The sequence below is a fragment of the Physella acuta genome, unplaced genomic scaffold (assembly GCF_028476545.2).
Source record: "Physella acuta isolate Inbredline_101_S28 unplaced genomic scaffold, ASM2847654v3 ptg000142l, whole genome shotgun sequence".
Lineage (NCBI taxonomy): Eukaryota > Metazoa > Mollusca > Gastropoda > Physidae > Physella > Physella acuta.
The window spans coordinates 1,265,912-1,283,186 of record NW_026731661.1 but is presented as its reverse complement, the minus strand read 5'-3'; the positions used below and the strand labels follow the sequence as shown (position 1 = coordinate 1,283,186).

Below are 17,275 nucleotides of genomic sequence, written 5' to 3'. Positions count from 1 at the left end.
TTTTGAATGGAGATAAAATGTTTTTTTTTTACTTTCTAAGTAAGCTATCATTTATCGGTGTTATTACACTAACGTAGACCTAAACAAGATTGTTTTAAATCAATTAAATCTATTTAACTAGTGTACACTTTCTTAGCAGCTATATATCTTAGAAGTATTTTTTTTTAAATATGTTAAACTTTGCTTTCTTTCTTAAAAAAATAATGCGTTATCTCATATACGCTAAATTCTATGTATATTTGATTATTTTTAAAATCTTTGTATCACAAATACATGCTTTCTAAAAGCGCGTGATGATTAATTCAGTTCTGAAGTAGGTGGGGATATATTCTGTTGCTGGGTAGGGGAGGGAGTGGACGTGTTTTCTTCACGTGTATTGTTATTTCAGGGGTGGATGTGAATACTGTTAATGTTACGCGTCGGGTTAAGGCTTGGTAAGTCATTGTTTATGGTGAGTATGTGAGTTGTGTTCAGTCCCACGTTGTTGTGTTATTCCCCTTAGACCAAATGTTGGTATTCAGTTTACTAGGTGTGAACGAGAGTTGATGGGTTGATTTGGACAGAGGGCTAGGCGAATATATTACGGGTGTAGGCCCGCACTAATACTGTGGTCTAAACTTTGTGTAGTTTGTTGTTTGTACTTCTTAAAGTCGACCTTAACAGCTGGTGGACAGTAAAAACAAGAAGAACTTAGAAATAGACCGGCCGTACAAAAACATAAACCCCTGTAGCGATCGCAATTTACCGGGACTTGTCACTTGTTTAAGGGTAAATGTTTACCATATAAGGTGTTTATTGCATGAGACTTGTCACAGTCGCTGGTATTGTTTAAGGGTAAATGTTTACCATATAAGGTGTTTATTGCCTGAGACTTGTCACAGTCGCTGGTATTGTTTAAGGGTAAATGTTTACCATGTAAGGTGTTTATTGCCTGAGACTTCCATCGTCGTCACAAGATGGTTGTTATCGTCGTAACATCTGAATTTGTATCCTCGCCACTACCAAACTGTTACTGTCGTCATCAGCAAACTTTTAACGACGTCCCTACTGAACTTTGACACCATAATATTTACTACCAATGACAGAGAGTTGCTACAGGAATAGGTCTGGGAATTTCAAGATAAGTTTTTATTTTCGATTGATCTTAGCGGGTACATACTTTCGGTTTTTTATCATTTGTCAAATACAGAAATCTGCATTTTACAGATTTTATTCCGTCTCCTCTCTCTCTTTCTCTCTCTCTCTCTTTCTCTCTCTCTCTCTCTCTCTCTCTCTCTCTCTATTGATATAAAAGGTATACGAAATGGCATCAACCTAGCTATAGCGGTACTCAAGTTATCGTGTTCACAGTCACAAACACACACACACATACATACACACATGCACACACACAGACATTCGGAAAACATGTTGTTTTTTTTTTCGACTCACGGGGTATATGGCCCGGGGACAAACTTTCAATTTAGCGCCCCCTCTGGAGCAAATTTTCAATTTACCCCCCCCCCCCCCTTAACTTTCGATTTGCAACCCCACCCTCCTCAAACTGCAAGTATGCAGCTAAAATGAAATTTTAATTTGTTTTTACAACCCATTTTGCCCCCCCCCCTCCATCGCTACGCCTCTGTGTGTGGGTTAGATGTAGCATTTTCTCCATCTCTTCTGATTGTTGCTGATATATTTTTACAGCCAAGAAAGAACGTCTCCGTCTTATATTTTAACATAATGCTGTGTAGTCAGCCCCTGCAGCAAAAGCTACCTAAGCTATTTTTTTTAGCACTAAAAAACAGAATAGCAGGATCTGGTCATGTCTTTTAGCCTTCCTTCATCTCATGTCAAACCTCCAGTATTAAATCTACTATCTGTTCCTCTTCACTTGTATGACCCAATACTATCGACTGTTACTCCAGATGTACAATCACAGCATACATCAGCTCGCAGTATTTTATTATTATTTTGAAATTATTTATTTATTTATTTTAAGCGAAAAAAGTTAAAACAAAAATGTTCGCATAAGCAAAATATTATACAAATATAGTTTACACAAATAGTATAATTTTATAAATTTTTTAATCCTTTTTATTTTCCAATTAAAAACAAATACAATAACATCCCACGCCGTTTGGGTGGATATTTACAAGGCAGATACATTGATGTACAGAAAATAGGAGATACATAGCGAAATAAGTAAATGAATACGTAAGTTTTTAAAGTATACTTATATCATTTTTTTTTATTTAAAATGTTTATTTTTCACTAGCTTCCCAACAAAATTAAAATCTTTAACTTATAATGTAACACCCCTGAGGGGTGATAATCTAAATACCCAAGAAATGAAAGATAAAATACACATTTTAAATTGTAAGATATAAATAGCAAAGCCAGACCTGCTTTTTAAAAAGTGGGTACAACTATACACTGATCAATTGAAACTTTAGTAGCCTTAAGAATGTCTAACTTTGGGTCCTTGTTTACATCATCTATACAATTGTTTTAGCTCCAATTACACACGTTCTTCATCATGAAGAAAAAATATTCAAGCTGTCTCAAATCAATTTTACTTTTCGACTTCATCATCATCATCATCGTCTGAATCATCATCTGAATCATCGTCATCATCATCGTCGTCGTCATCTTCATCCTCATCTGACTCAAAATTGTGATCAGGAATATCATAGATCCTAACAACAGGCTTGTTTGGATCTTTCATGATGAGATATTTGCCTTCTTTCAGTTTCATACACGTGTCCACGATACATCTCAGAATACCCCAAGCATTATCCATGTTCAAGTTGATCTGACTGGCATATTCTACAGGCTTAAACTGTTGGGTTCCAAGTAGCACATGCTTGGCTGTGTCTTTCACGTGTAACCGAGACACATATCCAAATTTAATCTGGTCAGATCCTGCCAACAAAGCACTGACAGTCCATTTGGCTAATTTACAACTATTGTTTTTAAGTTCAGTGGCAAGAACAGCACATCTCTGGCTGTCTAAACGACTGCGCCAATCAACACCACCAGAAAACCTTGAATCCCATTCATTTAGAGACTTGATATTCATAAACTGAATTTCATTATTAGGACCATTTGTCACAGCATCATGCTCTGTTCGAGCTATCAAGACAATATCCTTACCAAGATCCCATTTACGATACCTGTATCCAACAGAAGCTACTTCTGAATCATCAGCACCTTGGATGAAGGGATTGGGCTTCTAAACGGTGTATTTTTCCTCATTCATTCTCAAAACGTGCTGAGAAAAGTTGTGGTTAATAAAAGTTGCCTCAAGAGCCAAACTACGAGGGGAGTTAGTGCTAGCACTGCCATCTTCTTGAGGGGGTTCTGTTGCTGTCTCACTTACAGTGAGAAGATCAAAGTCAGAGTCATCACGTTTGTCAAAGAATAACTTGTTTCCAACACATGGACAACAACATCCCAGGAATAGGATGAGCGGGGGCAACACATCATTGTTGCTAATATAGCATCGGTTGCAAACACATTTCCTTGGCTTTTAGCCAACTGTCTAATGATGGGATCATCTGTTGTGGTAACCTTGTGAAAAATTAGGTTAATCCTTTTCAACCTTTTTTTTCATTTTTAGTTGTGACTCTGTCATAATATTTGTCATAAAACTCCATGGAGCCACATGTCATCAACTCTTCTCTTTCTTTAATATCAGAAAGATTAAGCTTTGTCAGTCGTGGGAAATTCATCTCTTCAACTACGACCCAATCATCATTGATTTGCACAGATGCATCACGGTTTCTAATAGGCATTTTGCTTATGTTCTCCTGCATTTGTTTACCAAATTGTTTCTGCCATTTTTTAAGCAGTCGCTGCCTATCCCTCTCACGATTCTTTTGAGTCTTGGTAAGAACAAGCATATTAGCTTGAGTTTGCTGCTGGCGTCGTTCTCTATCCCTGCGTTGACGATTCTGTTGAAACAGACGACCTCTTCTCTGGTAAACTGGTTTTTGGACCCTTGAAGTGTACACCAATTGAAAAGTGCTTTCATCCTCTTCATGGTAATAGGCATATTGACTCCCACCTCCAAATGCAGAATTGTATTTTCCTAGATATCTTTTATCTTGATAAGTGCTTCCTGTCCAATCAGATACCTTTCCAAGACGAACATCTTTAGAAAAGGCTGATAGGGCATATCTTTAAATTGATCGGGTATTTGTTTGGGTCCCCATCCATTCGGGTTGTCCTAAATTTGCGGCGGTATAAGGTGGGCAGTCGACATCTTTATTACATAAACGTGAAAACTGGTCAGAAATCAATGTACGTACGCTTTCGACCTGCGCTTATACACTATGGTATACTTATATCAAAATAGTAATAATTCAGATGTATGGCTATCATCGTCAACGTTTATCGAAGATCAGTCACAATATATATAACAAGATATTAAATATCTTTAAATGGTTTTCACAATTGTAAATACAAAAGTAATTTCGTTATATTTTGATATCAAAATAAATCTATTAAATGGTACATACGAACAGTTTAATAAGTTTACGTAAATGAATATACAACAGTTTAATAGATGTATACTATTTTGTACTAATAATGCACACTTTAATCAACACAATAATGTGTAAGTTGTTTCCCTTATATATTATCACATCGCAGCAACAGTATTCTCATTTCCGTCTTAACTTAATCGGTGAGCTTAGCACAGAGACACGACACTGTGTTTAATACATTTTATTTTATGTAATTGTTGTGTATGGAATAATTACTGCAAACAATTGCAACAGCATTATTCGTTTGTATTGTTTTATTATCCAATTCATTTAATAAGGAATATTTTAGGCCCTAAACTTTAGGGGTAATGTTATATCGTTAGTTTTGCTGTCAGCTATTATTCACGTATTTAACTTGGGATTTAAAATCTTTTTGGGGGGATTTAAATGCCCTATATATCTTTCTATAGACAAACAGGACAACTTTTGAATAGAAATGTATCAGATGATTGTCAGGACTGTAGGGTGTACTCATGTCTGTGCTGCTCGACCTATGTGTAGTTTAATCTTGGTTTACATTGACCCTGGTGTAGAAATAGATTTTTGGAAATATTAACACTGATATTATAAACAATTATTCAAACCATAGAAAAGCAGTATTATACTTTAAAAACAGAATTTATGCTAATTTACAAATATTTGAATCTTTATAAAGCTAATATTTTCAAACTTGAATACGAGACAAATAATAAAAGTATAAAGCTTAAACAGCACTCGTACGGTTTAGAACTTTCAATATGTATTAAGCTGACAACAACGAATCACCTGTAATATTTTACAATAAAAATTGTATATAGTGGTATTGAAAGATTGGGTAGATACATTTAAAGATGTTTTCTCTAGTCTATATGTTCTAGTTCATCTACTTTTGTCTTTAGTTGTTAAAACAGAGTAATTTTTATTTCAGGAATCACCAAAGGGGGGGGGGGGGATTGGAGGGGCGTCAACCACCACCCAAACCCCCTAAAATAATATAGAATGTATACATAAATGTATACTTTAAACACATTCCGCTCCCCCCTCTCTCTTTATCCATCCCACCCCCTCCCCCCTCCATCGGAGAAAAAAATGGAAATTGTTAGGCACAGTTTGACATAGACACATTATTTTCAATTTGCCTTAACTAAACTTATGCCCAAGAAAATATGTGATATTGCTAAAAATATTCATCTACCACATGTTTTTAATTAAAGTTTTTCATGAAATTTTTTTATTTGCATTTAGTTCGTTAAAAAAATATTTTCAAAAACATCATTTGATAGTTCTCGTTTATTGTTTTCTTTGTCTTCCACTCTTCATAATTTCCGTCGTTACAAAAAAGCATTGGTCTGGGTTAGTTATATCATTTTCTCCATCTCTTTTGATTGTCGCTGATACATTTTATCTGCCAAATAAAAACACTGTTACGTTTTACATGTGCAACTATTGATAAATAGTCAGATCCTAAAGCTAAAGCTACAATAATTTTGACTTCTGTTAACTTCTCTAACACCAGAAAAGTAAATAACAATATCGTGTCTATTGTTTTAGACTTCCTAGATCTCATGACTAACCTCTGCTCTTCTTCACTTGTATGACCTAATACTGTAGACTGGTCAGAGGCGTTGCGGGGGGAGTTGTGTTCAGTCCCACGTTGTTGTGTTATTCCCCTTAGACCAAATGTTGGTATTCAGTTTACTAGGTGTGAACGAGAGTTGATGGGTTGATTTGGACAGAGGGCTAGGCCAGGGGTCGGCAACCTGCGGCTCGCGAGCCGCATGCGGCTCTTTTGATATCAAGATGCGGCTCTCCAGCTCCTTGAACAAATACTAATAATCTTAATAAAAAAATAAAATATTTGAAATAAAAAAAAATTAGTGGCTCTTTAAAACCAGGGAAATTTTGAAAATTGTAACTTTTGGCTCTTCTGCTTCAAAAGGTTGCCGACCCCTGGGCTAGGCGAATATATTACGGGTGTAGGCCCGCACTAATACTGTGGTCTAAACTTTGTGTAGTTTGTTGTTTGTACTTCTTAAAGTCGACCTTAACAGCTGGTGGACAGTAAAAACAAGAAGAACTTAGAAATAGACCGGCCGTACAAAAACATAAACCCCTGTAGCGATCGCAATTTACCGGGACTTGTCACTTGTTTAAGGGTAAATGTTTACCATATAAAGTGTTTATTGCATGAGACTTGTCACAGTCGCTGGTATTGTTTAAGGGAAAATGTTTACCATATAAGGTGTTTATTGCCTGAGGCTTGTCACAGTCGCTGGTATTGTTTAAGGGTAAATGTTTACCATGTAAGGTGTTTATTGCCTGAGACTTCCATCGTCGTCACAAGATGGTTGTTATCGTCGTAACATCTGAATTTGTATCCTCGCCACTACCAAACTGTCATCTTCATCCTCATCTGACTCAAAATTGTGATCAGGAATATCATAGATCCTAACAACAGGCTTGTTTGGATCTTTCATGATGAGATATTTGCCTTCTTTCAGTTTCATACACGTGTCCACGATACATCTCAGAATACCCCAAGCATTATCCATGTTCAAGTTGATCTGACTGGCATATTCTACAGGCTTAAACTGTTGGGTTCCAAGTAGCACATGCTTGGCTGTGTCTTTCACGTGTAACCGAGACACATATCCAAATTTAATCTGGTCAGATCCTGCCAACAAAGCACTGACAGTCCATTTGGCTAATTTACAACTATTGTTTTTAAGTTCAGTGGCAAGAACAGCACATCTCTGGCTGTCTAAACGACTGCGCCAATCAACACCACCAGAAAACCTTGAATCCCATTCATTTAGAGACTTGATATTCATAAACTGAATTTCATTATTAGGACCATTTGTCACAGCATCATGCTCTGTTCGAGCTATCAAGACAATATCCTTACCAAGATCCCATTTACGATACCTGTATCCCACAGAAGCTACTTCTGAATCATCATCACCTTTGGATGAAGGGATTGGGCTTCTAAAAGGTGTATTTTTCCTCATTCATTCTCAAAACGTGCTGAGAAAAGTTGTGGTTAATAAAAGTTGCCTCAAGAGCCAAACTACGAGGGGAGTTAGTGCTAGCACTGCCATCTTCTTGAGGGGGCTCTGTTGCTGTCTCACTTACAGTGAGAAGATCAAAGTCAGAGTCATCACGTTTGTCAAAGAATAACTTGTTTCCAACTCATGGACAACAACATCCCAGGAATAGGATGAGCGGGGGCAACACATCATTGTTGCTAATATATCATCGGTTGCAAACACATTTCCTTGGCTTTTAGCCAACTGTCTAATGATGGGATCATCTGTTGTGGTAACCTTGTGAAAAATTAGGTTAATCCTTTTCAACCTTTTTTTTTTCATTTTTAGTTGTGACTCTGTCATAATATTTGTCATAAAACTCCATGGAGCCACATGTCATCAAATCTTCTCCTTCTTTAATATCAGAAAGATTAAGCTTTGTCAGTCGTGGGAAATTCATCTCTTCAACTACGACCCAATCATCCTTGATTTGCACAGATGCATCACGGTTTCTAATAGGCATTTTGCTTATGTTCTCCTGCATTTGTTTACCAAATTGTTTCTGCCATTTTTTAAGCAGTCGCTGCCTATCCCTCTCACGATTCTTTTGAGTCTTGGTAAGAACAAGCATATTAGCTTGAGTTTGCTGCTGGCGTCGTTCTTTATCCCTGCGTTGACGATTCTGTTGAAGCAGACTACCTCTTCTCTGGTAAACTGGTTTTTGGACCCTTGAAGTGTCCACCAATTGAAAAGTGCTTTCATCCTCTTCATGGTAATAGGCATATTGACTCCCACCTCCAAATGCAGAATTGTATTTTCCTAGATATCTTTTATCTTGATAAGTGCTTCCTGTCCAATCAGATACCTTTCCAAGACGAACATCTTTAGAAAAGGCTGATAGGGCATATCTTTAAATTGATCGGGTATTTGATTGGGTCCCCATCCATTCGGGTTGTCCTAAATTTGCTGCGGTATAAGGTGGGCAGTCGACATCTTCATTACATAAACGTGAAAACTGGTCTGAAATCAATGTACGTACGCTTTCGACCTGCGCTTATACACTATGGTATACTTATATCAAAATAGTAATAATTCAGATGTATGGCTATCATCGTCAACATTTATCGAAGATCAGTCACAATATATATAACAAGATATTAAATATCTTTAAATGGTTTTCACAATTGTAAATACAAAAGTAATTTCGTTATATTTTGATATCAAAATAAATCTATTAAATGGTACATACGAACAGTTTAATAAGTTTACGTAAATGAATATACAACAGTTTAATAGATGTATACTATTTTGTACTACTAATGCACACTTTAATCAACACAATAATGTGTAAGTTGTTTCCCTTATATATTATCACATCGCAGCAACAGTATTCTCATTTCCGTCTTAACTTAATCGGTGAGCTTAGCACAGAGACACGACACTGTGTTTAATACATTTTATTTTATGTAATTGTTGTGTATGGAATAATTACTGCAAACAATTGCAACAGCATTATTCGTTTGTATTGTTTTCTTATCCTATTCATTTAATAAGGAATATTTTAGGCCCTAAACTTTAGGGGTAATGTTATATCGTTTGTTTTGCTGTCAGCTATTATTAACGTATTTAACTTGGGATTTAAAATCTTTTTGGGGGGATTTAAATGCCCTATATATCTTTCTATAGACAAACAGGACAACTTTTGAATAGACATGTATCAGATGATTGTCAGGACTGTAGGGTGTACTCATGTCTGTGCTGCTCGACCTATGTGTAGTTTAATCTTGGTTTACATTGACCCTGGTGTAGAAATAGATTTTTGGAAATATTAACACTGATATTATAAACAATTATTCAAACCATAGAAAAGCAGTATTATACTTTAAAAACAGAATTTATGCTAATTTACAAATATTTGAATCTTTATAAAGCTAATATTTTCAAACTTGAATACGAGACAAATAATGAAAGTATAAAGCTTAAACAGCACTCGTACGGTTTAGAACTTCCAATATGTATTAAGCTGACAACAACGAATCACCTGTAATATTTTACAATAAAAATTGTATATAGTGGTATTGAAAGATTGGGTAGATACATTTAAAGATGTTTTCTCTAGTCTATATGTTCTAGTTCATCTACTTTTGTCTTTAGTTGTTAAAACAGAGTAATTTTTATTTCAGGAATCACCAAAGGGGGGGGGGGGAATTGGAGGGGCGTCAACCACCACCCAAACCCCTTAAAATAATATAGAATGTATACATAAATGTATACTTTAAACACATTCCGCTCCCCCCTCTCTCTTTATCCATCCCACCCCCTCCCCCCTCCATCGGAGAAAAAAATGGAAATTGTTAGGCACAGTTTGACATAGACACATTATTTTCAATTTGCCTTAACTAAACTTATGCCCAAGAAAATATGTGATATTGCTAAAAATATTCATCTACCACATGTTTTTAATTAAAGTTTTTCATGAAATTTTTTTATTTGCATTTAGTTCGTTAAAAAAAAATATTTTCAAAAACATCATTTGATAGTTCTCGTTTATTGTTTTCTTTGTCTTCCACTCTTCATAATTTCCGTCGTTACAAAAAAGCATTGGTCTGGGTTAGTTATAACATTTTCTCCATCTCTTTTGATTGTCGCTGATACATTTTATCTGCCAAATAAAAACACTGTTACGTTTTACATGTGCAACTATTGATAAATAGTCAGATCCTAAAGCTAAAGCTACAATAATTTTGACTTCTGTTAACTTCTCTAACACCAGAAAAGTAAATAACAAGATCGTGTCTATTGTTTTAGACTTCCTAGATCTCATGACTAACCTCTGCTCTTCTTCACTTGTATGACCTAATACTGTAGACTGGTCAGAGGCGTTGCGGGGGGAGGCGGGGGGGGGGGGGGGGGGGGGGTGAAGGTACATGTGTCCCCGGGCGCCGACCCAAGGGGCGCCAAAATAAGCTCATTTTACCTGCTATTTTGAATTATAATTATAAAACAATATAATGGGGGGGGGGGGGCGTCAAATTGAAAGTTTGTCTCGATGCGCGGGTGGGGTCGCTACCCGCTGAGACTGTTCTCTAGGAATGCTAACATACTTTTCAAAACGCCTTCTTTATGTTATGTTTTAAAAACCCGTTCTACTTAGGGTATTTATAACAACTTTAGAACAAAACCCAAAGTTTGATCGAAAACATTGTTTATGTACAACATCCGTTGGAAAGTGAAAACATTTTTATGATACCATTTTTCTTTATACATTTAAACTATTTTACTCTCACGTGATTCCAATAGTTTAATAATCTACATTTTATCCTAGTATAATCGTTCATCGTTCCGTGTACCATGAAACTTTGGGGAGATGATTAGATCACTCAATGGTAGGGTTCTGCAAAAAAAAAAATAATGTTTAATATTGTAAGGGCGGCGCCCCCCGGAGGGAGCGATTTTTTTTCTCTATACACGGTATATAAAAAAATAAAACTCGGATGCGGTTTATCCGAGTGCCATGAAACTTTAGGGAGTAGATGAGAATACTCCCGTGAATATTTCTGCGAAAATGAAAACTAAAGTATCTTATGGGCGGCGCCATATAGGGTACAACTTTCGTCAATACACGGTTTAGCGCTTGAAATTGCTTGAAATTGAAACAAGTTATGAGCCAGATTTAACCAAACTTTCAAGAGTCATGCAAGGCCAATGCTCCCATTGATGTAATTATTGTAACATATTATTCTAAAATTACAGTTGCATTATTTGATTCCTAATTATATTATTCTAGCACAGCTAGCTAAAATACTTTGTTTTGTATGTACTTATAAGAATAAAGATAGTTTCGCATTTAAAGCTAATTCTTTATTTTATAAAAAAAAATCAAATGTATATACCTAATCTTAATTAATCAAATACCATAACATTATAATAAAAAGTATGCGGCTCTTTAAAACCTGGGAAATTTGGAAAATTTTAATTTTTGGCTCTTCAATCCCAAAAGGTTGCCGACTCCTGGGATAGGTTATCGGTCTTAGCCAAAAGGCCGAGAAATTATAAATATTTTTTTTTTTTTTTTTTTTTTTTGTTTTTTTTTTTTTAAATACTTTTATTTTCAATTAAAACAAGTACATCAACATCAAATTTTTAAACATAATTTTGAACACCAAATGAAAACGAAAGGTTTTGCAAATGTACATAATGAATATTTACATAATGTCATGTATTTGATTATAAAAAAAAATTGCAAAGGATGACAGTAAAAGGGGTGAAGGTCAAATGAAAGTGTCAGAAGTCTGGGTGGGTAGAGGAAAGGAAATTTTTCAGAGAGGGTCAATGGGACAGTGAAACATTTTCTATGTAGGGAAACAACTTAAGTTGACTAGTTGAAAGGGAGTTGTAGTGGTCGCATTTAGTTTTCAAAAGGTTGCAGTGTGAAAGATGAGGGGAAAGAGACAAGATAAATAAGTTCTGGATATTGATGTTATTATTAAAATAATATAATCGGAAAAGGCAAAACAAACTGTAAGTGTTATTATATTATCAGGCACAAAGTTTAGGACAAATTATTTAACATCTTTAAATGGTTCTTGCGTTTTTAAATACAAAATTAATTTAATTCAATTTTTATACAATAACTTTTTCTCTTAAATGATATATACTATCGTAAACGTTTATATTAGAAAATTAATATAATAATGTAATAGATGTATAATATATTTGAACTGTTTAGGTACAAGTTAATCAACAAAATAATTGGTAAGTTGTTTCCCTTATAAAATGCAAATTAAGTCCCGATCATTTATCACACCGAAACAATATAATTCTAATATGTCTTTCTCTTAATTTGTGAGAGCAGCACAGAGATAAGAGTCAGAACAATTTTATTTTATTTAATAAGTGTGTTAAGTGTATATGGAATGATTACGTCAAATAATTGCCACAGTATTATTTATGTTTGCTTTGTTTTATGTTCCTATTCATTTAATATGGAGTAGATTAGACGAAATGTTCTGTCGTTTGTTTTGTTGTCCGCCGTTCTTCGTTTATTTAATGTTTGATTTAAAATGTTTTTGGGTGGATTTAAATGTGTTCATTTTTTATATTTTTGATCACTATTATCATTTAATAATCTTTTTTTTTTTTTGGTTCATTCCACTTTTTGATTTTTTTTTTTTGACGTTACAAAACCAGTTATGTTGTGGGTACGATGTAACATTTTTCCTTCTCTTCTGATTGTTGCTGATATAAAACTTGCAAGTATTGATGTATAGGCAGCTCCTGAAGCATAGTTTCAGTTTTCTAGATTGTCAGCTTTAAAGAGAAATGCATTTGTGTTGGTTCACATTCAGTTTAATAGCAATCACAAAGCCATGTTACTTTTGTGTTTATAATATCGTTTGTATTTGTTTTTCGATCATAATCAAATAATGTGATGACTTTGGTTGACATTTGGCAAATGTATTTTAGTTTCCCCTCAGTTCTATATAGCGGTGGATAGCACTGTCACCTTGAGCTGCGGGTGTTGTCATTTTAATTAAAGTAAATAACATGTAACTGTTTTATACTTATATATATTGTATGTTATATTAGTAAGATTTGACTCTGATCGAGAATTGCAATACATAGTTCTTTTATTTGTATTAATTCGATGTCTTTAACCTATTAGGGGTAATATGCAAAATGTTCTATTTAGCATTTTATCTTTCCAAAAAACTTAATTTGCGCTAAAAGTAAAAATTGAAAATACCAATTGTACAATACAATACATTAAAATAATAATGTATCATCAGACATGCATGTACTATTTTATGATGAAACTAATGATAACATTAACTATTGTACATACCATATAATATGAAAGTGGTTGTTAAAGCAAACATGCATTACATTGGATGAAAAGAAAATGATATTCTGAAAAACTTAGCATAGTTCTTCATACAAAAAAATATCTCAACTGACGTAGTAAAAACTATGGAATTAATACACACGACAGTTTCTGATCATTTTTAAGTACATTTTTATTTTAATATATTACTTTAATTTTAAAATGTGTGTACTAGCTGTCGCCGCTGTATCTTGTTGTAGTATGTCTTGATTAGTTAAGTGACGGTGGGTAGTCTAATGTTTTCTTCACCCACAACTTCCTCATACATGTCGTCTTACAGGAATAGCAAATACAATGTTTATTGGTGTTCTTTATAATTGGTTGTTATGTCGTGTGTAAAGGTTGATGAATTGTCCGAAAAAATTGTGAAGCTGCGGTTGTTGGTGTAGGCCAGGGGTCGGCAACTTTTTGAGACGAAAGAGCCAAAAGTTACAATTTACAACATTACCCGGTTATTAAAGAGCCACTAACTATTTTATGTCAATAGTATATTTGTTTAGTATGATATATATATATATATATATATATATATATATATATATATATATATATATATATATATATATATATATATATATATATATATAATCCTAAACAAATATACTATATACATATAATTTAAAATAAGTAGCTTTGAATATATGAAATGATCTCATTAGAATTTGTGTTGAGAGGATCTACTATGTAAGTCAGAGTACTTGCATTTGTTTTGAATAGCTCAAATCTCTCCGTGAAAACATCCTTCATTTTGTTTATAGTAATGTTCAAGTGATTGAATAGTAGCATTGGTTTCTCAACGATATTTTTTTTCAGATTTTTCTTAATTAAGTAATTTACTGCTCACCATGTATTTAAAAAAAAGCAAGACATACACTGGGTTTTCCTTTCAGTTTTACGCTTAGCTGGCTTAGTTTCTATCAAGTTGAATGTTTTAATTCAGAATGGACAATGTAATAGGAGGTACACTGAGATAGGGAGTAACTATATATTCTGATAGAATCATCACCATCATCTTCACTCCTTTAAGGCCCCTGTGGAGCAAGGGGCTGCAACCACACATCTCCAGCGGACTCTCTCTCTAATCTGGGCTGCTTCTCTAATCTGTGCCCATGAGAGCCCAGCTGTTTTCGCCTCTTCCTCAACCGTTCTCTTCCATGTTTTCCTTGACCGGCCCACCCTCCTTTTTCCATAAGGATTCCAGTCCAATGCATGTTTTGCGATGTTTTCTTTTTCTTTTCTTAATGTGTGTCCGATATAGTGAATGTTTATTGTTTATATCTATTGTTATATCTATTATTACTGGGTGTTGCAGACTAATATTTTAATGAGTTTTGAAAATAAAAAAAATGCTTATTAATATTTGTGCATGTAGCTAAAGAGCCGCAACTGGACACCAAAAGAGCCGCATGCGGCTCACGAGCCGCAGGTTGCCGACCCCTGGTGTAGGCCATTGAGTTGATACTGGGTTCTAGTTTGCTAAGATTTCTCAGGGCCTTTATGATAGTGTCGCTGTTGAGTGGGTGGGGTGGGGGTAGGACATCTGAGGGTGCCGCTGACATTGTCTTCCCTGTAGATGGTGAATTCTAATGTATAAAGTCCGTAATGTTTGGTGGTGTTGTTTAGTTCTTTTACGTAAACAACAGCCGAGAAATATCAAGTATCTACTTGGCCGTAGTTGAGTTGTAGAATATTGTGCCGACTAATCAGTCTTCTGATAAAATAACTGCGTAAGTTATGCTGTCCATTGGCTTTTAATTACTATTATTATTTTGTGTCACTTTTTTTCATTTGTATAGTTAGCTCCTGAAGCTAGAGCTACCTCTGCTAACTGTTCTAATACTTGAAAACAAAAAAACAACATCTTGTCATTTCTACTATACTGCCGTGATCTCATGACTAACCTCCAGTATGAAATCTACTATCTGTTCTTCTCAGTTGTATGAACTAATACTTTAAACTGGGACTCTAGAAGGACAATCAAAGCATACATCTTCATGCAGTAATTTTTTACTTTTTTTTAAAGCCAAAAAAGTCAAACATAAAAGCATAAGCACAATAACATGCAATTTAAACAAATAGTTTACATTACTCCGAATTGAAATAATTTTTGTTTTAACTGATGTCACATTCATTAATAGTGATACTTTTTGCATTAACTATAAGTTTTCCAAAATTAAATAAATGAAGACAGATTAATGGACAGTAACATTAATAAAAGACCAGGCTTAAAGTATATGGCAAAATATATAAATGGTTCTTTGGATTTCAAATACAAAAGCAATTTTTAAATGTTTATATAGAAACTTATCTAATTTAAGACATTTACGAATGTGTAACTTGTTCTAGAAAATTATTATGAAAATATAATAGTTGCATTTTTTTTTGTACTTCTTTGGTATACTTAATCAACAAAATAATGGGGAAGTTGTTTCCCTTATAAAATGTAAATTAATTTAAGTCCCCTTTATTTATAGCATCGAAGCAATATAATTCTAATAGGACTATACGTCTTTCCCTTAATCGGTGAGCTTAGCACAGAGACATGATTCTGATCAATTTTATTTTATTTAATAAGTGTGTAGAGTGTAGAGAATAATTACGGCGAACAATTGCAACATTATTATTCATGTTTGTTTTGATTTATTTTCCTATTCTTTTAATTTGATGTATTTTAGATGTAACATATTGTTTGATTTATTGTCCGTCATTCTTTTCTTATTTAATGTTTGATTTAAAATGTTTTCGGGTGGATTTAAATGTGCCAATATGTCACATTTTTGGTCAGTATTAACATTAAATATAATAGTTTTTTTTCTTTTTTTTTTCTTTCACTTTTTTATGATTTTTTGTCGTTACAACAACATCCATGGTTTGTGTCAGATGTAACATTTCCTCCATTGTTTCTGAGTGAATCTGATATATTTTTTACAGTCAATAACGTACTTTTTAGTCTTATACTTTAATTTATTATAATATAAGCATCTCTTATATAGTGACATGTCCTAACTTTTCTGACATTTGAAAACATACTAGCAATATCTTGTATTTTTTTAGACCTTCATGGTATCATGACTAACCTCCAGTATTAAATCTACTATCTGTTCCTCTTCACGTGTATGACCCAATGCTGTCGACTGGTACACTAGAAGGACAATCAAAGCATACATCAACTCGTAGTAATCTTTCTCAATATCATTCATTAGATAAACTCTGTGATAAAACTGTGGAGGTTCCATCAACTGCCTTACCCACAGCGTGATTTGAATATACCATATATCAATGTTGGGATCTTTACGATTATGGTCTTTACAGTTATGGTGCATCAGTTATAGCATATTTTTAACGTTGTTTATAAACACTGACTGTGATATATCAGTTTAAAATAAAACTTTTCAATGGAATTTTTATTTATAGATTAACATGAGACACAGTAATTAGAATTTGTTTTAGTTAATTTAGGCCCAGACAATTATTTACTATGCCTATAGAACCTATAATATATGTTTCTAATTAATGCCCAGCATTGAAATGCAAACAAAATTTCCTTTTTTCGTTATACCCTATAACGAAACATAAACCAAACACGCAAAGTAATGTATAGAGGCATGTTAAATTATCGTTTACCCTGCCAGAGGCGTAGCGATGGGGTGGCGGGGGGGGGGGGGGGTGGTGCGGACCGCACAGGGTAACGTCAATTAGGGGGGGGGGGTGACACCAAGGCAAAAAATAGCAAAATATATACAGAAAAATGATAATCCCACTTATTTAAGTGATCAATTGGAATAAGTTGAATAGTCTTTTAAGTGCAAAGTTGACAAATCCCGACAATGATGGAGAGGGGGGGGGGGGGGGTGACA

The 17,275-nt window shown here is 34.3% G+C and overlaps 2 pseudogenes; both read right to left on the bottom strand.

The window, feature by feature from the left end:
• Nucleotides 1-2,333: 2,333 nt before the first annotated feature.
• On the bottom strand, nt 2,334-4,766 carry LOC131935305 (eukaryotic translation initiation factor 3 subunit D-like; annotated as a pseudogene).
• A 2,093-nt stretch (nt 4,767-6,859) lies between these two features.
• Nucleotides 6,860-16,741, bottom strand: LOC131935304 (eukaryotic translation initiation factor 3 subunit D-like; annotated as a pseudogene).
• Nucleotides 16,742-17,275: the final 534 nt, after the last annotated feature.